General features: G+C 40.5%; 1 protein-coding gene across 2 annotated transcripts in view; it reads left to right on the top strand.

Moving 5' to 3' along the window:
- The first annotated feature begins 14,860 nt into the window (after positions 1-14,860).
- tiam2b (TIAM Rac1 associated GEF 2b) overlaps positions 14,861-21,566 on the top strand; it is a 60,333-nt gene continuing 53,627 nt past the window's right edge. For both annotated transcript variants that reach the window (XM_073855661.1, XM_073855663.1), the window contains exon 1: positions 14,861-14,999. The gene's annotated coding sequence lies outside the window, so the exon portion shown is untranslated. The remainder of the gene's footprint in view (positions 15,000-21,566) is intronic.

The raw sequence follows: 21,566 nt of genomic DNA on the forward strand, positions 1-21,566 counted from the left end.
TGTCAAATTTGATTATGTTTGTGTATTTGAACAATAGTGAGAGTGCTTGATTTGTACATTACACCCATGACGTGCTCTTAAATCACTTTTTGGTGTCTTCATGTTTTTGGAGATATATTTGTGTCTCTACCAAGGCACTTACGTAAATTTGAGGAGAACTTCGTACATCCATTACAGCTGGGGCGCCAATTGCAATTTTGGGCCCTATGAAAGAATATGAAGTTGGGCCCCCTACCGCACTTATGTTGCACCAAACATACAAGCCAATCTAGCTATCCAAAATCTTTGTTTGCAATTTAAAAATACTAGGTATGAGTATTTAGTCAGAGACCCACCATGGCAGTAGCTATAAGATTATGTATTGTGCAAATATAAATTTTAAAGAGTACCTATTGTCCGATCCATGCATTTCAGGAAGAGAAATCTGGAAATACAAAAATGTACGGTATGTGGAAAAATTTTTTTTAACCATAAACCACGCAAACACATTGAATTATACCAAATAAACAAAATAACCTTGTTTTTAGCAATGAAATAGGTGAACTTTAATAGAAAAATACAGCACAGTAATAAAATATTCAGTGAAAATGTCTTAAAGGTGCAGTGTGTAAATTTTAGTACATAGTGGTGAGGTTGCAAATTGCAACAAACGTTTCAGTCCACCGTTCACCGAAACGCATAGAGAAGCTACGGTAGCCGCCGCCGGACAACCATGTCATTGTTGGAGACAATTTAGTAAAAAAAAGTTTGTTCGTTAAGGGCTTTTGTAGAAACAAAATGGCAACTTCCATGTAAGGGGACCCTCTGTGTGTGTAGATAAAAACGTCTCATTCTAAGGTAATAAAAACATAACTGTTCATTATGAAAGGTCTTTATACACCACTGATAATATAGTTATGTATTTTATATTGCATTTCTGTCAAGAGATCCTTATAAAAGTTACACACTACACCTTTAAAGGGGTCATATTATGTGATTTCTTTTTAAGATGTAAAATAAATCGTTGGTGGCCCCAGAGTGTGCATGTGAAGTTTAAGCTCAAAATACTCAACAGAAAATTTATTATAGCATGTTAAAATTGACACTTTTCAGGCCTGAGCAAATGTGTGCCGTTTTTAGGTGTTTCCTTTAAAATGCAAATGAGCTTATGAAATGCAAACACTGATCAAAATGATGGTGGTTTGTGTAATTGAAACTCAATTGTGCTGTCAATTATTTTTTTCCTTCTTTCTCTCTGCACTAAATGGCAGTGCTGTGGTTGGATAGTGCAGATAAAGGGGGCGGGCCAAATTTTTCACATGCTTACAGAGAATAGTTTCCCCAAACAAAGTTACTGGGTTGATCTTTTTCACCTTTTCTAGGTTGATAGAAGCACTGCGGACCCAATTATAGCACTTAAACATGGAAAAAGTCAGATTTTCACGCTATGACCCCTTTAAGGCTTCGTAAGACAGGAACCGAAACAGTGAATTGGGAGGAGGTTAAATTTGGCCCAAAATGCAGAAACAAGCCATAAAATTGTATCTACCAAAAATTTACAAAAATAAAAAAAATTCTTGGGTGGGGGCCCCAAAAATGTGTGGGCCCCTAAATTCGTCCTAACTACCCCCCCATGTGGTGCCCCTGAATTTACATACATTTATGCATTTTGCAGATGCTTTAAGCGTTTTACACAGTATGTGCATTCATTCAACCTTTTACACTGCTAACACAAGGCTGAGCTACAGTGACATGACTTTGGGACCAGCTGGTTGGGTTATTTTTGACCCATAATGGGTAAATATTGGACAGAACACATGCTGGGTTAAAATTGACCCATTGCAGGGTTGTTTTAACCCAACGACTGGGTTATTATACCCCATGGTTGCATAACAACGACCCAACATTGGGTCATGTTTAACCCAGCATGCACTCTAAAAAACAAACGGTGCTATATAGCACCAAAACAGTTGCTTTGGATCGTAACGATAGAAGAACCATTTTTAGTGCCATATAGCACCGGTGAAGAACCAGTGAAGCACCAGTGAAGCACCTGTGTAGAACCATATAGTGCTATGTAGAACCATATGTGGTGCTATATGGCCCCTATATGGTTCTACACTGGTGCTTCACTGGTGCTTCACTGGTTCTTCACCGGTGCTATATGGCACTAAAATGGTTCTTCTATCGTTACGATCCAAAGCAATTGTTTTGGTGCTATATAGCACCGTTTGTTTTTTAGAGTGTGTGTTCTGTCCAATATTTACTCATTATGGGTCAAAAATAACCCAGACATGGTTGTGAAAAGCTCAAAATAAAAAAAATTGTTATAAGGGCAATTCAATTACTTTTTCTTATAGACTGTTTCATCGGGCGCACGTGCGGTAAAGCGATTACGCGTCTGGTTTGAACTTTACTTCCGGTTTCTGTTTGTTTAATGGTCTGACTAGTTGCTGAAACTGAGCTCTTAAACAAATACCTCGTGGAAAATAACAAATGTTTTGGTTTCCAAGGTAATTTATGTGTTGTTTATTTTGCATGTTATATAAATAAACTACTTTAAAAGGACTTTGTTGTTATTTATTCTTAGCGGAGTTTACAGGAAGTTACGTGTTTTCCACAAAAGCCGCTTGTTTATGTTGTTGCTGCTGAAACCGTAAATAGCAATACCTTAAATATATAACTTTTAAAATCAACACAAATAACTTTAGTCTGTGATGTAAGACTAGAGCTGCAGTCTTCTATTAAACCATCTGTGAGAGATAAATGAATGAATGTAGCTGAATGTAGCTGTTTGTCACTTAAGAAAAAGTCCAAACATACAGATGCCATCCAGCCATCTGCTGCCAGCTTTTGTACTCCAGCACAAAGCGAGTTAATCCGGCTGCTGTCCTGTTCTCCTCAATACTGATTTACATAAGAACAGAAGTGTCTAGGCAATTTTAACTGTTCACCTATAGGGGTCACCATAGAGTCAGGTGACTGCTAAATTTCTACATAGCATTGAGGTCTATAGCAGTGGTTCTCAAATTTTTTCGGTGTGCGGCCCCCTTGTCTACATTCTCAGAAATAAAGGTACAAATGTTGTGTCTGGGACAGTACCCTTTCAAAAAGATACACCTTTGTACCCAAAAAGTGCATATTACTTCAAAAATACATATTTGTACCTTAATGGTACATATAAGGATATTTTTTTAAAGGGTACTGAACCAGTGATAGCTTTGTACCTTTATTTTTGACAGTGTGCGGTGCATCGCTTCGTGGCCTCCCAAGAAGATTTATGACATAAAACATTATTAAACTTAAATTTGAATAAAACAAAACATATTAAATTATAAAATGTAGTGCTGTTGGTTAGTAGTCTTATTTTAATAACACAGAAACTATGAAAAAGGAATGTATTTTATATAATGTCATAAAACTGGGGTCCCCCTGGCACCATCTCTCTGCCCCCCAGTTTGAGAACCACTGCTCTATAATAACTGGAGAAAGCATTTAGCATTTTATTCATCGTAAAGGCAGTTGTTCAGATAGCACACAACCTTCACAAATATACACACACTGCAAAAAATGATTTTCAAGAAAAAAAATTCTTAGTATATCAAATTTAAGTGATTTTGTGCATAAAACAAGCAAAGAAAATCTGCCAATGGGGTAAGTAAAAATATCTTGAACATTTTTTTTAAACATTAAATAAATAAAAAAATTCAAGAAAAATTTGCTTACCCCATTGGCAGATTTTTTTGCTTGTTTTATGCACAAAATCACTTAAATTTGATATTTTTGGTCTAAAAACTAGACATATTTTCTTGGGTCGTTTTGCTCATCAAGATAAAGTATCTTTATTTAAGAATTTTTAGATATTTTTACTGAAAACAAGACAAAAATACTAAGATTTTTTTTCTAGAATTTTTTTTTTTTTGCAGTGCAGGTTGCTATCTTTGCAAATGTCCAGCAATTGAATCACCTTAATGTTTGTGCTTAACTATTATAGGACATTTAGTACATCCTTTGAGTGTGTACTAAAATAGTGAAAGACAAATAACTAAAGACAAATTCACACTGATCTGACAATCATCAACAAATGACAACAAATATCGAAATTGACTCATTTAGATTGAACGAGTGTTGATGTTTGTAGGATCAATGTAAATTAGCCTTTAAAGTGAAATACTCAAAATATTATAGTAACAACATGGGTCATTCTACAGAAAAGGTGGAATTCGGGTGATGGAAATTTAGAATATAAAAAGTACTCATTAGAGAAGTAACGACGGCAACACCAATGATGGTAACACCAATGGACAATTTACAGAAAAAACTAATATTTTAACAAAATGGCTGCCATTAGCCATGTGCCATTTCATCAGAGATGTAACAATCACATACTTATTCAGTATAATGTATTTTTATGTAAAGATCTTAACACTCCCAGCTATAAAAAAAGAGTAACACTAATGACATCCAAAAAATCTTATCTTAAAATTCTTAGATATATCATGATATTTTAGACAAATAAGGTAAGACATCCACATCCTTCCTCCACTGCACTTCTTCCACTGACCTCTTGACCCATGAAAAACTTCAAAGAGCTGATACATTGTTTCAAAATAAAGGTGCTTTGGGTAGGGTAACACCAATGACATAAATTTGGTGGACAAATATTTATTTGATATTACTCATATTAATAGTGTATTTTTTACCATTTCAGTGTTGTAGTAAATTCATACAGGGTTAAAGGTAAATGTAAATTAGATTTGTTTTATAAAAACATGGTTTTAAATAATAAGTACACAGTTCAACTTCCATGTATGATCAAAGGGACGGGGCAATTTTCAGGGCTAGACATTTAAAAAAAAGTTAAAAAAAAAGGGGGGAAAAAGAAAAGTACATAAATAAACTCTCTCATCATGTTAAGGACAGTCTATATTTATTATATATCATTATGGGATTATTGGGTCAAATTAAATGATTAAGGGGTCTGCAAAAGCAAGGGACAAACATTTCCACCTTTTTGTAGAATGACCCACATAGTATCACCCTGGCAACCACCCACAATATCATAGTGGAAAATACTTGGTGAATGGTTAAGTGCCTCTAGTTCTACTATGTGACTCAACCTAAAGAGGTGAGAAAGATTTCAATTATTCACACTCCACTTGCACAGTTGACATTGCAAAATCTAAACCAGAGATTTGTGCACAATATCAACATACAATGTGAATTGGGTCTGAAATGTCCCTGTTTATTGGCACGTCTGAGGTTCCTGTGAATTCCTCAGAGGATCTGCGGTTTTAAGCTGTGACTCGTTGTAAACCACAGCGCAGCAACCTCACCACTCATTCTTACGGGCTGACTCATAATAACAAAGTCCGTTCCTAGTCAAATATACGGGCCTTTGTCGGGTTTGTTCATTTTCCAGGGAATTGTTGTCTAATCTGTGTTGCATGGTTAAAGTTGCATGGTTAAGGTTGAGACTTCACATAGCCAATTGAGCTGTGTGTCTTTAATCTTATGTTAAGAATCATCTCACACACTGGATTGAAAGCAAACATATATTTTTTTGAAAATAATGAAGCAGATGTGAATCAGACACTTGGTTACAGGCGCGGAGCTATGGGCGGGCCTGGGCGGGATTGACAGCTGGCCCGCCCAATCAGAAATGTAAAAAATACTACTCTGTATAGTTAGACATGTATACTACTTTATGTGGTGTAATTTATCTATTGCATGTTATGTTAAAAACAGTAAAATTATAAGTAAGCCTGATAACTATTTAAAAACTATTAAAGCAGTTGAATGTTGCGTTATAATGAAATATTCCCGAGCAGCTTTCAGCCATGATCACTTTGAGAACTTTTTTTGCAAGCAAGTAGAAAACGTATTTTGAATAACAACACGTTATAAATATGTGCTGCGCGCTTTCCTCTCAATAACATAAACACACAACAAATATGACAGCCGGGTAAAAAATAGAAAGAAAACATCTGATCATAGTGATGTTGTTTGATATAGCAGCACTATAAGTCACGCCACGTTTATTGCTACACTTTATACAATATAGCCTATTGCTTTTAAACAACAAATAGCCTATCATAACAACCTATAAGCCTACTGTGTAATTGAGACATTAATTTAAGAAATGCATTAAAGCAGAAAGACGTAGACTGCGGAAATATAGTGGGTTCACTTCAATCCACACCACAGACGTTCTTGGTTTGCTTCTTATTTATTAAATCGAGGCAATTGTTTGATCAAACATTGATTAATATTAAGATACAATTTATACAAAACGAAATTCACTTTAAAGAAAGTCTTTCTACAAAACAAACCTCGCAAAATCGCTTGCCCGACGTCCATTACGGGCTATGGCGAATTCCTGTCGGGCTAAAAAAAATGATGCGCCTTGGCCGTCGGGCGGAGGAAAAAATATTGTAATGTGTTTGCATTCTCTCAGATTTAGTTAGGTAATTATGTTGTATGAAATTCGGCGTCATCTTGTTAGCCATTACTATCATCACTAACAAGTGAAACTGTCAGAAAATGAAGTGAAAGCATTAAATCGTAAGTTATGACTATAACTATGGATCTATGAGACCGAACGATGACCGTCACCACGGTCTTACCTTGAATGATGCAATCCTTCAACCTATCCTCGAGACATAATATCAACAAAGTCATGTGACCTCGGGAGGCCTGGCCGCCGTCTATAAAAACCCCCCCGGTGGCCACGCCTCTTCCTCTTGCCTGGAACGCCTCAGCCGTTCCGAGCGACAAGAGATGGTGACGGTCATCGTTCGGTCTCATAGATCCATAGTTATAGTCATAACTTACGATCTATTTCGACCTCACTCAGACCGTCACCACGGTCTTACCTTGGATGACAAGTACCATCAGGGTCGCGAGGAACAGGGGGCTCTGCCCCGTCACAAACGCGCCCCGAGGCCGAGAGGAGAACAGCTGAACCCAATGGTGTAGGGGATGCTACATTCACTCTGTAGAACCTGGAGAAAGTACAGGGAGCAGACCATGTTGCTGCAGCACAAATTTCTGAAAGAGGAACTCCTTTAAGAGCAGCCCAGGAAGCGGCCACGCCCCTGGTCGAGTGGGCCACCAGATTAGCTGGAACTGGGAGATCTTGTCCAGAATAGGCTGCAGAGACAGTGTCCACAATCCAGTGGGATAAGGTCTGTTTAGACACAGGGAGCCCCAACTTCCTGTCACCAAAACAAACAAAAAGTTGGGTATGAGAGCGTCTCAGAGTCTGAGTGCGGGCAAGATAAGCCCGCAGCGCCCTCACTGGACATAAAGTAAGCAAGCTTGCATCCTCCGGTGGAAGAGCCGGGTCAAGCTGAAAGGAGCTTATCTCAATCACCTGGTTAAGAGTCTGATGGTTGACCACCTTAGGCAGAAAAGAGGGGTTCGGCCAGAGAGACACACCAGTGTTTTCGGCCTTCCATCTTAAACAGTCCTCACTAATGGAGAGAGCATGCAGTTCGCCAACCCTCTTAGCAGAACATATAGCCAAGAGAAAGGCTGTTTTGTGAGACAGAAACCTAAGTGTAGCCTGTTCTAGGGGTTCATAAGGAGCTTGAGTCAAGGCCTTCAGCACCAAGGGAAGCTCCCATGAAGGAGATCTAGGGGACCTGTATGGGCGTAGTCTACACACACCTTTAATGAACTGTGGCACCAAGGGATGTCTCCCTAAAGTAACACCCTCTACAGTTTTATGGAAAAGGGATATTGCAGAAGAATACACCTTAATGGTGCTAGACGCCCTCCCTGAGTCCAGAAGCGACTGAAGAAAGCGAAGAACATGTTGGACAGAGCAAGTTGCTGGATCCTCCTGCCTACTGCGACACTATCTTGAGAACACCCTCCACTTCTGGGCATAGTTAGAACGAGTGGAGGGAGCCCTGGCATTATCTATGGTGTGCAAAACCCCTTTATCTAGTCCCTGAGAGAGGGGCTGAGAAGGGGCCAAGCCCAGAGCTGCAAGATGGCTGGCTTCGGGTGCCATATTTGCCCCTCTGCCTGAGAAAGCAGGTCCGCCCTGACTGGCAGGGCCCAAGGCTCCCCATACACCAAGCGAAGGAGTGCAGGGAACCGATGCCTTCTTGGCCACCGAGGAGCTATCAGTAGCACCTTGTAATGGCCGATGGCGACCCTGTGGAGAACCTTGGGAAGCAGAGGGAACGGAGGAAAAGCATACAATAATCCTTCCGGCCACTCTCGAGATGCATCCAGACCCAGGGGACCTCCTTGACCCAGCATGGAGAACCACATCTTGCAGTGGGTAGTCGTTGTTGATGCAAACAGGTCGGTCCGTGCCCTGCCAAACCGAGTCCACAGGAGGGCCACTACCTCCGGATGGAGTCTCCACTCTCCTGGGGGAGGGCCAGACCTGGACAGAAGGTCCGCTGCCTGGTTCAGAACTCCCGGAATGTAAATCGCCCTGAGCGAAGCCAGGTGTTGAATGGCCCAAAACAGGAGTTCCTGTGCGACTTGGAGGCACTGTAGAGACCTGGTGCCTCCCTGGTGATTTATGTGATACACAGTGCAGGAACTGTCTGTTCTCACTAGGACATGTTTGTCCAGAATAAAAGGGAGGAGAGCCTTCAGAGAAAGGTGAACCGCCCTCAACTCCAAAACATTGATGTGTGCTTCCGTCCAAGGTGGTTCCCACACACCTCGCACCATCCTGCCTTCCCAGACTCCTCCCCAACCGGTCAGGGAGGCATCTGTTGTCACCACCGATCGGCGTTAAGGAATGAGCCCCAGAGGGACTCCTTGGACCAAAAGTGCTTGGTCCCGCCACGGACACAGAGCTTGGAGGCATGTGCGTGACACACGAATTTTTACGTGCCTGTCCACCTTTGGGTGGAGTTTGAGGGCATTCAGCCATCTCTGCAGCGGCCGAGCCCTGAGAAGGCCTAAGGGTACGACAGCCACAGCAGCCGAAATCATGCCCAGCAGCTGCTGAAACTGAACCAGTTTCACCCGCCTGCCCAGCTGAAATTGGTCCAAGAGGGTCAGAATCGATTGCACCCTCTGCATAGTGAGAGACGCTGACATTGTGACAGAATTCAGACAGAGACCCAAAAAGACTGCCTGCTGCCTTGGCTCGAGGTTGCTTTTCTTCACATTCACTGTGAAGCCCAGGGACTGGATGTGTGAGAGAAGTGACCTCGTGTCCTCTGAGACTTGGCTGGGAGATGGGGCGCAAACCAGCCAATCGTCCAAGTAGGGAAGGATTTTCATCCCTGACAGTAGGAGTGGAGACAAGGCAGCTCCTACCACCCGGGTAAACACTCTCGGGGAGAGGGACAGGCCAAATGGCAGGACCTTGAACTGGTATGCTTGTCCCTGGAAGGCAAACCGAAGAAAAGGCCAGTGGGCTGGGAAGATGGGCACGTGAAAGTATGCATCTCTTAGATCGATGGAGGTGAACCACTCTCCTCTCTCTAGAGATTCCAATACCTGATTTGTGGTCAGCATCTTGAAAGGCAAAACCTTCATGAAGGTGTTTAATCGCCTTAGGTCTAAGATGGGGCGCAACCCACCATCTTTTTTTGGAACGAGGAAATACGTGGAATAAAAGCCAGCGAGCTGTTCGCTGGGATCGACTTTCATGATTGCATCCTTCTGTAGAAGGGTTAAAATTTCCTGTTTTAAAAACTGAGCCTGGACCGGATCCCTGACGAGAGTCATGCGGACCCGCGAGAAAGGAGGGGGACGGCACCGAAACTGTAGTCGGTACCCGTTTGATACCGTAGCCAGTACCCACGGGTCTGAAATCTTTCTCACCCAGCTGTCCAGGCACAGCTGGGGACGAGTTTCGGCGGCTACCCCCATACCCCTAGGGGTGACCCCCATGAGGCCCTGAGCCTCTGGGGGGGCGCTTTCTCTGAGGAGTACCTCTGGCCGGAGGGTAGGGCCGAAAACCTTGCCTGCGTTGGGGTGGTTGTCCATAACCACCATCGGGGGGTGAGAACGCCACAGTCTGCTGCCTGCCATGCCCCCAATTGGGTTGGTGCGGAGGCCGGGAGCCCCTGGGCATATACCTGGCAACAGCAGCCCTGCCGAAAGTGCGTTGAACGCAATCTCTAGTTCGCCGAGACTGCTCAGCCTTATCCAACAATCCTTGGGAGTCAGGATGAAAAACTTGTCCTGGGACAACCGGCATTTGCACAAGCTCTTTCCGGATATTTTCCGGTAGAGACGTTTGCGCCAACCAAACCTGCCGTCGTGACATCATGGCTGACGCCATAGTGGACCCAATATCTCTAGTTAGCTGAGAATTGGTAACAAGGGCAGAATCCTTGTCATCGGGATTGGCAGTCTTCCTAAGGGCCGCCAACAAAATGGCAAGTACGTTACAAGAGCGAGCTGCCCATGTGGCATCATTGTAGATGTGACACACCAGACGGTCAGTCTTATCGCACTCAGACAGTGTGGAGTAACCAGACAGTGTGGAGTAGCCATCACACGCTCCAGGCCCAGAGACGTCAAAGCTGCCATTTCCCGTTCAACCGGAGGCATATCTCCCATACCAGTGTCGGGAGCATATGGTATTTTAGCCAATCTCCGGCAGCCTGCATTGAACTGAGGGGCCCCACTAGGGGCGCTCCATGCCTTTCTTAGCATCTGCAAATAATCCCCAGCCACAGGGACCGAAACCGATTGCTGAGACTGGGAGATACCTGCCCACACTCCCTCCACCGGAGCCGGGGGCACAGTCGGAACATCAAGACCCACAATCTTTGCCGCACTCAACACCTTGGAGATAATATCCATGGTTGAGGGCTCATTGTCACCTGGGTCGGACAAAGCAGACAGTCCATCTAAAAAATGGTCAGACTCAGCGGCCTCTTCAGCCTGCCCACCACTTCCAAAAGGGGAGGCTGGGGCATAAAGAGAGAGGGCGTCAGGGTGATCCTCATCTCCCTGTTGATAGGAGGTCAACCTGTCAGGGGAGGAAACCCTTGAGGGTCCCGCCTCTGAAGTGGGCCTCGCCACAGAATGTTGAGCCTCAATCTTTCCCAAGCGATCAGACAAACCACGTATGGCAGCTAAGATCTGGGACTGAGGGTCCGGTTGTGAATCTGAGCCTTGCCCCTTTCTGTGTTCAGGGGGGTGCTCACGTTTATGTTTCTTGGAGTGTTTTTTAGAAACACGTCCTGTGTCACCTAGTGATGGCTGTACCGCTGAAGCCTGAACAGATTTCTCAGGGCACGCTCCTCAGCAGACAGATCTAGCGCAGCTGTACAGGGATTCTCAATGTCCTCTAATAAATGAGTCATGCCTAAGCAAGAGGGGCATTCACGATGGCCATCACGGGCATCCAGTGCCACCCGACAAAAACGGCATAAATGTGACGACATCACTATGATAAGTTTTAGTTTTTTTTTTTGCGAACAAAAAACCACAATAGTCAGGGCCCAACAGCTACGTATAGCTGGAAAAAGGGTAACAAAAGACAAACAGCAATACACACAGTATGCGTCCAATTACCTAATTAATTTAATAATTAATTAATTAATTAGTCTAACTGCTGGGCAGCTTCAATAAGTGACAAAACACAAATTGGCAATGTTCTACAAACAGAAAAAGGCCAAACAATTTTTTTTTTTTTTTTATAATTTACTTTATATTTTATATTAACAAAAAACACACCTCCCCCATATAAGGTGCGCGAACGCACGCTGGGGGGGGGAGTTAACAAACCCCACTTACTGCGGACAGCAAGCAAACGGGAATGAACTCAAAATAGTAATAGTAAAGGGTTTTTACTCCTGTAGAGAAAAAAACAACTCTCTGTCAATGGGAACACCACACACAATCCTCAGGGACACAAGGCACCTGCACAAAAAAGTGACGTATTAAGAACAGCGGAGTCCCAAAATAGTTTTGTGTCTCAAAATACACCACTTACCTGTCTCGGATGAGGCGAGTAAAGCAAAGAGGAAGAGGCGTGGCCACCGGGGGGGTTTTTATAGACGGCGGCCAGGCCTCCCGAGGTCACATGACTTTGTTGATATTATGTCTCGAGGATAGGTTGAAGGATTGCATCATTCAAGGTAAGACCGTGGTGACGGTCTGAGTGAGGTCGAAATAGATCAATTATTCCTTTCGTTCACGTCTGATATGCGCGCTCCTCGGCTCCGCTCTTCACGAGTAGGCTTGCTCTTGTGCTCATCAAAAAGTATATTAAATGTTTTAAATATACACAAATCCAAGGCACTCGAGTGAGAAAAATATTAAAAAGCCTTTAATACACTGGGCTACATACAAAATTAAAAGGTAGATCTACGCGTTTCGGCTTACGCCTTCATCAGGATACACGGCGTAAGCCGAAACGCGTAGATCTACCTTTTAATTTTGTATGTAGCCCAGTGTATTAAAGGCTTTTTAATATTTTTCTCACTCGAGTGCCTTGGATTTGTGTATATTTAGTATATTATTGCCTCTTAACGTCCAAAGAGCACCAGTGTTTTTTACAAAGAAGACCAGTGTAGCACGCTCTGCTATTTCTCATATATATTAAATGTTTATTTATTTGTCATTTCGTTTAACCCCAGAGTCTAACATTATTCTAGCAATTCCCTTTTTCTTTCTTTATTTAGTAAGTTAACTTAAATATGTGAGAACGAAAATATATTTTTAGTGATTTGCATGAAGAGAATATGATGTTAGAAGCTTCATTTTAAGCATTTAGTAGCCGTATTTATTTAAACACTTTAATGGGTTATTTAAAAAAGTATAAGTTTTTTTTGGGTTCATTTATATTTCCTGTCACTGTGTGCATGTTCTTTTTTGTAGGCTATGAGAGCCCAATATTTTTTTTACCAAAAAGGCTTAATGTCATGTTGCATTACAATTTAAAGTATCAATAATGTCAAAAATGTGACGTGCAGTTCGGGTGTGTGTGTGTATGCTGTTTAAATTAGTGTTCTAAAGTTTTGACGAATTTTATAGACTTGTTATAGTTTCTTATTCAAAAGTGACACCCATAGATTCAGGCCCACCCGGACTTAATCCATGCCCACCCATATGTCACGTTCTGCATCCGCCACTGCTTGGTTATCCATTCCCAAGCCTTCCCGAGGCCTTTATTAAACTTCCCCGAAGAGGTCTCTTAATCCATCTCCAATTCCCGCTGTGTAAACTTCAATCTTTTTTCATCCTCTGTGTCAATAAAGACTCCTGATGAGTTTCTTACTGCTTCAGTGGAGTGAAATGAATAATAATGCTTATGGTTGTATCTACTGCAGGCACTTTTGTTTCCCTTGTTGTTGCATGATATGATTAGCGTTTCGAGATCTACCTCTCACTCCCCTCGGCTACGGTTCAATGTTGCGAGTTGCCGCTCTTGTCATTGGCAAGGACCCGTGAGACATGATGGTGGAGGGTGTTTGTAATGGGACCGGTGTAATAATGGTGAATGTAATGATGTTTGTGTGATCAGCCAACATCCACTGCTAGTTCTGCAGGCTATAGAGACCAAGACAGACACGTGTTTGTTTGACTAAGGATGTCCATCTAAACAGACCAGACTGAGACAGAGAGAGGAGGGCAGCAGTGTCAATGCAACATTACCATCAAGGGCTCAATCAGTCAAGCAAAAACAGCATGAGCCCAGTTATCTGCGGGAGCTAATTTTGGGTGAGATAAAGGTGTTTGGTGGAGAATACTGCCAAAGCTAAATAAAGGGGAGATATTCTGAAATATAAGAAATGTTTGCATATGTGTCTGTGCCTTACAAAAAGAAATGTGGTGGTACCAATCATTTACTTACCCTCAAGTTGTTGTAACAAACACCATTTGATCCATAGGCCTATAGTGTTTTTTTATCTACTGTGAAAGTCAGTGGTGCCCCAGGCTTCTCCTGTTAACACACTTGAGGTCTTAATGTGTGTTCACAAAGATGTGCCAATGAATTAGACTTTAAGAAGACAAGACTTTAAAGGGCACCTATGCAAATTATCATCTCCAACGTAAATATCTTTTCTTGGACTACAACAAACAGACGGATTGTAGGCAACAGTTTTCTTCCTGGGATTGCTGATGTAATAATTCCTCCCGGACTCACAGCCTGTAAGTTAACGACTGTCAGTATTGCATTGTGAGCGAATCTTTGAAACATGGTAAGGAGCGTCACATTTCCGGCTGACGTAAGAGGTATTCAGGCCAATCACAACGTATAGATTAGCTGGCCAATCAGAGACAAAGGTTTTTTTAAATTGATGAGTTTTGAACAAAATTTTAAGCAATGAAATAATTGCTCTTTAATGAAACAATTTGTGCAAAAATTGTGTCATCATTTACATAATATTTTGCATCTTCTTCCAATATAGTATGACTTTTATTTTTTAATGGAACACATAGAAAATAAAACAAAAGATTTGACTGCTCTGTCCCATACAATGAAAATAGATGGATGATGCTGTCGAAAAACAACCTTGAAGTCTTAAAGATTTAGGAGCTATGACAGAAGGAAACTGTATGTATTCAGATGCAATATAGCACATGAGTCATATACTGTAGAGCCCTAGACTACTTTTGTGGTTTATATGTAATACTTTTTTTGGACAATTTGTGCTCCATTTAGCAAAGAAAGTCATACTTTATGTGTACGACATAGTGCAAGTAAATGACATAATGTTAATTATGAGTGTACGACCCAAAATCGAAAAAGTGTGTAGTCTCATTGACACGCCGCTTAAAACCAAATAAACGGGATAAAACGTGGATGCAAACAACATGTAACTAAGGAGGAAAGTCTGAGTGAGTGAGTAAGTGAGTGACTGACTGTGTTTAGAGTTGGGAGAGGTGTGGTTTCACCGCGCGCGCGCGCGCTCTTTCTCTGGCGCGTGAACGGTAACGGTTACTTGATGTCCAGCGCTTGAGGAGAGAACGACACGCACATCTGTCTCAGGAAAATAAATAAGGCCACACTGAACGATTTGATGTTTCTTGCGAAAATAACGATTAATGGCCATCACTTTTCATCATTTAAGGTAAGTCAGAAACTTTTCTAAAATCTGTTCGTTTGCTTTGGAGTAACGCGTGTGAAATTTGAGACTGAAACAGTCAAGATCCGCGGAACACGGTGACATTTTAAGTAGGCTACACAATGGACATTACATCTAAATACAATATTGTGAAACAATGTACAAAATGTCATCAGGCACAAAATGTCATCGTAAAATAGCATCATCATTGTGTATTAAAACACTGATTTTTTTTCTCCTGTCTTTTTGACAAACAAATGCTGAGGTGTCTCTATAGATTTTCTATCTTTTATTTTACATTAAGATTTCTTTACATTTTAAACAGAATAATGAAGCCACAGTTAAATGTCATTGCATTAGAAACAAAGGCTGTTTTAAGTATTTAAATAAGAAACGTTTAAAATAAAGTTATACTTTAAAATGAAGATATTTTCTGGTGGTCAGACTGTGACACCTGTGGTTATAGGGACACCACCTGTGTGTGTGTGAGATGATGATTTTATTCAGTACATCCACTGAAATTCACCTTAATAGTTCAGAAACGTTTGAAGGAAACATAATGGCATTGTTTGTTTGCAAATGTCACTTGCTTTTATATATTTTAGTTTTAAATGCAAAGAAAACAGTATGTGCACATGGTTAGTTTTCCATAGAAAAATTGTAAGCTCAGATTATAGTGTCATAGGTCCGCTCTCATTTGTCTTCATAATTAAAAGAGTTCAAGAGATTATCTTTCATTTGTTTCGGTTATTAAGGTTCAATTAGAAACAGTGAGCAGTGTAATGTTCACCCATATGTTCATTAATAGTTGGGGCTATTAATCATCAACACAACCTCTTAATGATTTACACTGCGCGAAATCCAGCTCATGTTGAGTCCACTCGCCTCCTTATTGTGTCTTTAGAGTCTCAACCCCCCTCCTGTCTCTCTCTCTCTCTCTCTCTCTCTCTCTCTCTCTGTTGTCATGGAGTGTTTGTATGGATCTCAAAAAGCTTACAAAGACCAGCTGGATCCTCAGAGTGCAGCTGAGGTGAATGGGGCTCAAAGCATCAGCTGTGGACCCTGCTATCATGGATAAACCCATGGATTTGAGTAAAGGAAACTCATCACACAGCGGTGTACAATTCAGCAGCGAGTTTACGGCACAAAGACGGATCTGTTGTAGAAACGTTACCCCATAATCACCAGCACACACTCCACTGACATCCGACCAAAGCGATGTTTGATCAGAGCGCCCACATCATAATGCTATGCACACGCTGATGTATTTCAGTCTGTAATTGGAGTTACGCCTAAGACATACTGTACTGTACGAAATGCCAAATTTGTCATTGTTTTCCTAAAACGTCTTGTTAGCAGGCCTGTTTTGGGTCCTAAAAGTTTTGCGGATGTGACAAGGTGGAAAAAGAGTATAGAAGGATTTTCCTTTGGGTTAAATCACATGATCCCCAAAAATACAATTCCTCAGATTCATGTAGTTCCAAACCTAAATGACTGAAAATATTTTCCATATAGTGAATGTAGACAGCAAGCAGGGTCTGTCCTGCTGCATAAAAATGGTCCGTGAAGTCTGTGTGCTATATTACAAATCGTCGAACATTTGTTATTTTGTGACACATCAATGCAACTTTACAAGGAACTGCTGCACAATACATGGTTGTTATATACAGTAGCATTCAAGTGCAGGGCTCCAGACTGCCATCAAATGGTCGCATTTTGCCACCAAAATTTGAGAGTGTGCCACTGAATTTTACATCCAGTAGCACATGTGCGACCAGTAAATTTGACCTTTTTTTGGGATGTGACACAGAATTTTAAACAGCACATTGTACTTTCTGCATCTATCATCAAAGTATTTATTAGTAATACAGTGTATTACTTAGTAGAAATGTGAATATTTGGTTAGCATGTTGATTTACAGTATGTGCCCCTAAATTTTCTGGTTGTGCCCCTAAAATTTTCAGTTGGGGGCCACTGTGCTCCTAGTGAAAAAAGTTAATCTGGAGCCCTGAAGTGGTCATGTAATTCTTTTTGATGTGAGAAATAAAGATAGGCTTGTGATAATGCGAGTGACACAAATGCGCAAATAACTCTGGGGCACCATTCACTTACATAGTATTATTTTTTCCTAATATATGGAAGTCAGTGCCAGTGGTGCCGGTTACAAACCTTCTTTAAAATATCTTTATTTATATTCAGAAATGTATACAGGACCTGAGGGAGTAAATGCTGACAGTATTTTCATTTTTTTGGTGAACTATCCCTTCTGGACTTTCAACAGAAGCTTTATGCTACTGCAGCGCTGTACAGGGAATTTGGGCTCGACAAGCTGTTGGGGTATCTTGATTGTAACAAATGAGCTTCTATGTTTGATTTCAATTGAGCGTAAAAACCCAGGTATATGGCAAATGCATGGCAAGTTTATTTAGTGATGCTAATGTACCTGATAATTTTTGTTAGATTGTAAGCACATGCAGCTGCAGCGTAGCAATGTAACGTCTAACGTTTCAAATGTTGAATTCTGTCCAAACATCTTTAGTTCTTGTAATATCTTTGCAAATTGCACGGCTAATCTACGGTTTGTTTTCAAAGGCCCTGTGTTTTCCATTGAGTGTCACCCACGCATGGTAGTTATTATTACTGAATAAGAAATGACCCGCTAGTCAAAATTGTCTTTATTAACAATGAAACCTTAAATCCTGTAAAATGCTAAGCATCCCTATTTTTCACACTATTGCATGTAAATCTTCAGCCCAGTCACACGAAATTACGTACCTACAGTCACGTAATTTTTTTGATTCTTTTTCGTAATACTGTCATGAATTTCCGCATTTTTTCTTATCACGAATTTCTGTTTATGTGTCATTGTCACGTATTGGTTGCTCAGCTGCTGTTTTGTCCTATTTTCTTACCATTGTCGGTTCGGTTTAGGGTTGGATTTACATAAAATGACATCCTTAAGCAAACCCAACTCTAACCCTAATGCCGGGAGACATTTTTTTTAAATATAAAAAATAAATCAGAAAAAATAGTATAAAGTGCTTAAAGTGACATCCTAACGCAAACACCAAATCTAACCCTAAACCGAAGCGAAAATGGTTTGAAAATAGAAAAAAGCAGTTGAGTAACCAGTATGTGACAATGACACATAAAAAGAAATTTGTGATACGATCACAAAAAAACGCGGAAATTCGTGACATTATCATGAAAAAGAAAAAAAATTACGTGACTATAGGTAAATAATTTTGTGAGACTGGGTAGAAAAATCCAACAGACTGCTCTTCTCTAAATCAGTAGTTTACTTAAAATAATGCATTATGTTGCAGTCTATATAAAGATCTGGTGTATGTTTGTAATATTGTGACATTTATCTGAATTCTTAAGCTGGAGTGCCTCCCTTCCGTTCAAATTCTAATGAACCATTGTGAGCTTTCAGTTGCAAAGGTCACGTAACCCTGGTCGCAAGGGCATTGGGCTTTATTGTCATTTACTTATTGATTGTGCAGCACACACCTTGTTAGGCTTTGTTTAGAAAAGATTCCAGTCCTGATGATGTGAGAAACGTAGAACATATGCCGTGTTCCAGACCACTCAGATTTAGGATGTTTCCCACTTTAAAGCCGGAAAAAAACATTAAGTAACATTTAATGTATTTAGTAACATAAAAAGAGCGCAGTTCAAGACATCATTTCCACATTGAGGTGGGAAATATCCTAAATCTGACATAGCAGTAGTCCTCGGTCAATAATATCAGCATTACTGATAGCCAATCAGAGTGTAGGGTTAGACTTACGACTAGGTAAGAGACTACTTCTATTAACATAAAGTTTGCTCTTTGTTTAAGGTTAGTTTTTTATTAGAAAGATAGGATATGATTTGGGTTTAGGATTAACAAAAGATCTCGACCCAGGAACACTATCGTGAGGGGCATACTTATAGATTTCTAATACTTCACTATTATGCAGCCATCATGGAGCAAGTAAAGATGAATATCACCATTGGTGGTGTTTACTGTTGCTTATATCTATCAAACAGAAAGCTCTCTGGATGACAGGAGATGTCTAGGCGGGGGTGCCAATCTGTGTATCCATCTCTCTTGAGTGGCCCTTAGTAATTTCTTAGCGAATGTATTGATTTCCAATATATTGAATCATCTGTTTATATTTTCCAGACATAAAAAATATCAGTCTATGCTCGTGTATATACGGTATGTGTTATGGATGTGACAAAAAAGTTTAATTCTGTACATTAAAATGCACAAATCAGAAGCAATAATACCCAACAAAGGAGAAGGGTCGGCTTTTCAAAGAACATATAAAAATTGATTTTAATTTCTTGTGCGCTTTTATGTGGAAGAAACAGCGTTTATGTGACATTTCTCCGTTATGGATGTTTTTTTTACCTTTATTTAACCAGGAAGATTGAGATAATTAAAAATGTCTTTTTCAATAGTGTCCTGGATGTGACAATTTTGAAAAGCTGTACTTACCAAAATATGAAAAATAATTAGTGATGCACCGATGTATCGGCCGCCGATATTAATCTGCCGATTTTTGATGAATTTGAAACCATCGGAATATCGGCAAGAGAAAGGCCGATACCGATTGTTTATTAATTAACTGCATAAAGAAATCCATTATATGTAAAAAAATGAGTTAATGTTATGCTGAATAGCAAAAACCACCTTTGAAGGTTGTCATGCTGTCTTATTATATTTGTTTTAATTTGTGCCTCTCTTATTATGTTGGTCAGTTGAATGTTAATTAGATCCAATCCATGTTCAGTAAAAATTATTTGATGCAGAAATAAACTAGCTAATAGACCAACTGTATAGTATTGTATACAAGTGTTTAATATCGGTATTGGTATCGGCCAGAAGTTGTCTGTTTAAATCGGTATCGGCCCAAAAAAATCCTATCGGTGCATCCCTAAAAATAATTTAATAAAATGGTTGAATTACATCAGATATTGACATCTGAGATATCAGTATGGTTAAAAACCTTTTTTATGGTATGGTTGACATTTGCATGGAATTGCTTAAGAGTCATTTCTTTTTGGAGACATCTGAAAAATGTAAATATATAGATGATAATGATGTGTAGCTCTCTTTATTGGCTTGACTAAATTGCCAGATGTCACTTGCAGCAGCCGACCTTTTGTGTGGACTGTTTGCTGACCGAGCTAGCAATCTGTTTGTGTTTGTTTTCCATGGCATAGGTGTTTAGTGGCATATTGTTTGACATTTATCAGAGAGAAACAAAGGAGAGTCATTTATAAAGAGAGAATAGAGAAAGGAGCTGGCATGAGTCATGTGTTCTCCTATTTTCATTTTTCCACCGCTAGTCATTGCGGGCTCTCGGCCCTAATCCACCCGCTAAAGTGCCTAGATGACTTTACGCTGTGGGATGGAAGAAGGAGCCTCTGTTCCTAGTTGTCTAAACTGCTGCCGTATGAAATTCTTGCTGGATTTTCTCCCTAATTAACCTCCACTATCGTGCGCTGAGAGCCACTTGCTTTGTGATGAAGGAATGCGATAGGCATTGGCTCTCCTTGAGGTCTGTGGTTTCTGGCTAAGCCGGGCTCAAACTCGACATTGGGTCACTTGTTAAAGCCCAGCAGAAGCGTGTAATTGCACAAAGGCCATGGGGACGCTACAGCGCTGGAGTGGGTGTGATAACATCTTCACAGCTTATTTTAACCCAATTCAACTCAATTAGTCTCACCGCATGCCCTTGGACTAGTTTTGACAATATTTATAGAGCATGTTACCAAAACGGCTTTGTACATTATGATCTTAAACTTATTTGATAATTGTGCGTTACAACCAATACGTTCCAAAGGTTTATATACAAATGCAAAATTTATTTTTGTTTTATAATTTTGGACATTTTCTTCTTTCTCCCAAAACTTTTCTGTGGCCTAACTTTTGTTGCATCTCTACCCCTGAGTTCATGGTGTTCAAGATGGTTGGCAGGACATTTTTATGCTAAGGTATTCTGAGAGATTTTTCTAGTGTGGTTGGTTGCTGGCTATGTTAAAGGGGTCATAGAGTGAAAATCTGACTATTTTAAAGTTGTATAATTGGGTCCCCATTCCCAAGTGCTTCTTTTAACCTAAAAACATTCAAAAGAACAACCCTGTCCCAGACACAGATAGAAATAGTTTGACGGCACAATTGAGTTTCAATTTCAACAAACCACCATCATGGCGATCAGTGTTTGCATTTTATCAGCTAAATTTGCATTTTTACGAACACACCCAAACCTGGCACATTTTTGCTCGCACCTACAAAGTGGCCATTTTAACATGCTATAATAAATTATCTGTGGGCTATTTGGTGGTTTGTTTTATTAGGTTATTTGTTACAACAAACCAGAACTGTTCAAAGTTGTTCAACAGCTTTTTGTTTATAATCCGATGCCATTCTGGTAGCTTATTCCAGCACGGCTTTGGACAAGAAGTATTCAGAAATTCAAGCCAAACTAAAGCTGTATTTACAGAAAGCCTGAGATGTGAGGTCTTCCCGTTCAGCACCAGTGTGAAACTGAATCCAGCACGTGCCTGCCGTTCAGC

This window comes from Misgurnus anguillicaudatus, chromosome 18, assembly GCF_027580225.2.
Source record: "Misgurnus anguillicaudatus chromosome 18, ASM2758022v2, whole genome shotgun sequence".
NCBI classification, from domain to species: Eukaryota; Metazoa; Chordata; class Actinopteri; order Cypriniformes; family Cobitidae; genus Misgurnus; species Misgurnus anguillicaudatus.